A 3,718-nucleotide genomic window follows, 5' to 3' on the forward strand; every position below is an offset into this window, starting at 1 on the left:
ATAAAATAAAGTAGCAGTCAAGTACTGGAGTCGATTAAATCCTCATACCCTCTCTATTCAAAATTGCTGGCTTTGTGCTAAAACTGGAAAAATTATTAATGATGACGTGAGGGCAGTATCGAAGGCGCATGCCTCAGTTGTTAGAGTGTCAGGCTGATAATCGTGAGGTTGTTAGTTCGATTCCCGAACCAGCCTTTGTATTGTGTTCTTAAGTAAGACACTTTATTTCACGTTGCCCCAGTTCTCTCGTCTGTAGAAATGAGTTGCGACACTATGTATTCCGAGTTTACAATGGAACGAGATCCTATGTCGTTAATTAATCTGTTAGTTAAAAAGGCGAAATTTCTTTAAAAAGTTTGTGTGTGCGTATGATAAGTAGAGTTCGAGTCGGTGTAAATGTTCTATCTTGTAACTTTTCTACTCTAGGCACAAGGCCCGAAATTTTGGGAGATTTGGGGCCAGTCGATTACATTTGACTGGTACTTAATTTATCGATCCCCGAAAGGATGAAAGGCAAAGTCAACCTCGGTAGAATTTGAACTCAGAACATAAAGACAGACGAAATACCGGTAAGCATTTCGCCCGGCGTGCTAACGTTTCGGCTCTCACGTCCAGCGTTCGATCATGTGACATGATATTCATTCATTTCATTTCAAAGCTCTGTAGCACACAATATCCGCTTGTCACCTGATCGCCTGACATTTCGCTTCTGCCGCCTTGCTTCAGGCAATTCAACAGTCCATTATTATGTGTAATAGAAACGCACACACATACCTACACGCGCGCGCACACACATACATATAAAAACACACACGTACACACACACACACACACACAACACATATATGTATGCACATATCTATGTGTGTGTGTATAAACTTAAGTACGTACGTACGTACACGAGTACATATGTACAAATGTAAAGTGGTTCGGTAGTTGCAGGAAGTTGAGAAGTGTGGAACGATCTCTTGGAGACTATTATTCCCAGGTCTACTCTAACCCGGAGTGGTACCAACTGTGGATCTTTTTCTGTTTGGCTGCATCTGTGGAAAATTTAAAGTTTTGTGAAAATCTTCAAAATTGGTGTATTGATGTAAGTTTCCACGCTGAATCTCAGGGGCTAATTCAATACTTCCAGATGAATTCTTAAAAAAAGTTACAGAGGTTTAAAGTTTGATAATTTTTACCCAATCAGAAAACAGTATTTGGAAGCTATAATTTTGTGCGTGACTGCACGTGTTGTCAACTGTAAGCAAATGAAATACTGGCGGAATTCTACTTTACCCGCCATATAACCTCTCGTAACTTTTTCATTTAAAAAACATTTTCAGAATATTGTTGCAAATTTGTATTCTACACACGCAATTCATACGATTATGCAAAAGAAAAAAATATTGGTACGTGATTTAAAGCCCATTTAGCTATTATTTTTAGCACATGTCACGACCATCTCATACCACATCTCGACAGGATGAAAGGCAAAGTCGACCTCGGCGGAATTTGAACTCAGAACGTAAAGACAAACGAAACACCGCTAAACATTTCGTCCGGTTACCGCCTTAACAACAATAACAACATGAGGGTTGCCTGTTAATAGAACCCACACCAGGTTTCTTTTCCTCCCACCTGGTTCAGAAGGTCTGAAAAGGGTAAAGAAGTTTCCTCTTCCTCCTCTGACTAAGAAAGGATAATATTTTAAAATGGAAATTTATGCATATTCTATTCAGTGAACACACTTACGTGACCCAGCGTATAAAGCCGGATGATCTGGAGATTTGAACCAGTCGTTTGTTGCGTGGGAAGATATCTGGTTTGATATCTGGTTTTTACGACGGTTATAGAAGTTGGACATAGTTTCATGGAGGCGTTAAGATTATTTTAAGCCGCGCTTCTTGTTATGTAAACTTTGCTTTGAAGCAAAATATATCTAGGTGTTGTTTTATTTACCGTAAAATTGTTGTTGTGGTTGTTGCTGCAGTGGTTAGGGCAGCGGACTCGCGGTCATAGGATCGCCGTTTCGATTCCCAGACCGGGCGTTGTGAGTGTTTATTGAGCGAAAACACCTAAAGCTCCACGAGGCTGTACTCTTCCACCACAACTTTCTCTCACTCTTACTTCCTGTTTCTGTTGTGCCTGTAATTCAAAGGGTCAGCCTTGTCATACTCTGTGTCACGCTGAATATCCCCGAGAACTACGTTAAGGGTACACGTGTCTGTGGAGTGCTCAGCCACTTGCACGTTAATTTCATGAGCAGGCTGTTCCGTTGATCGGATCGACTGGAACCCTCGACGTCGTAAGCGACGGAGTGCCAAGAGAGATTATTATTATTATTATTTATTTATTTATCTATTATTTTGTTTATGTGAGCCAGCATTATCTGTGTTCGTTCGTTATTTAAGAGTGTGTGAAGGCGCGTGGCTTAGAGGCTAGAGTATTCGGCTGACGGTCGTGAGTTCGATTCCTGGCGGCGCGTTATGTCCTTGAGCAAGACACTTTATTTCACATTGCTCCAGTACACTCAACAGGCAAAAATGAGTTGTTCCTGTATTTCAATGGGGCCAGCCTTGTCACACTGTGTCACGCTGAATCTCCCTGAGAACTATGTTAAGGGTTAGCGTGACTGTGGAGTGCTCAGCCACCTGCACGTTAATTCCACGAGCAGACTACTCCGTTGATCGGATCAATTGGAATCCTTGCCATAACCAACAGAATGCCAGTTTTTTTTTATTCATTTAACAGAGTAGATCGTACTTTATGGGCTACTATTTCTAGAAGGTCAAGATGGGTGACGTAGAGGTTGCCTAGTTGGGTTGTTCTTGATGTAGTCGTTTCCTTTTGATTTATTTTTTTTAGAAGTTTTCGTAGAGGAATTAGATACAATAGGTTTGGGCCGGTTTAAGCACTAAAGGGTTAAAAAGTGCCAAAACTACAGAATCAACTTTTTTGGCCTTTTTGAGGGCTTTAAAACCCAAAAACTATAGTTTTTTTTTTTGCTCTTGAGTTAGAAAATTTTGATTTTATAATTTTAAATTTTAAAGGGCCTTAAAAGGCTAATTACATAGTTTTGGCCCTTTTTAAAGACTTTTAAAAAGGTTTTAGAGCTAGAAAAGGGTTAAAAAAAAAAATGAAAGGAAACAATATTAATATTAAACTAAAAACGGTAGTAACTTTTAAACGTTTACAAGTTTTTATGAAATTTGGGGGTTAACGGATTTGAGGTAACGGGTTAACTAGTCCGATAATGATCTTCAAAGTTTACCAAAAAGTTAAATCGTTAACGAAAATGCTAACTTCGTCAATCAACAATTAACGAACTTACGCCCAGTTCCGTATATAAATATATATGAAACAAATTTAGATTTTTTTATCGTTAAGTAAAGATTCATCTAAATATCTCTCTTATTCATGACTATATTTATTTATTTAAATCTTTATATTTATATATTCTTTTACATGTTTCAGTTATTTTTACTGCGGCCATGCTGGAACAATATTTGTTGTTGTTGGCACTCCGTCGCTTACGACGTCGAGGGTTCCAGCTGATCTGATCAACGGAACAGCCTGCTCGTGAAATTAACGTGCAAGTGGCTGAGCACTCCACAGACACGTGTACCCTTAACGTAGTTCTCGGGGATATTCATCGTGACAGTGTGACAAGGCTGACCCTTTGAATTACAGGCACAACAGAAACAGGAAGTAAGAGTGAGAGAAAGTTGTG

Source organism: Octopus bimaculoides, chromosome 12 (assembly GCF_001194135.2).
Source record: "Octopus bimaculoides isolate UCB-OBI-ISO-001 chromosome 12, ASM119413v2, whole genome shotgun sequence".
NCBI lineage: Eukaryota > Metazoa > Mollusca > Cephalopoda > Octopoda > Octopodidae > Octopus > Octopus bimaculoides.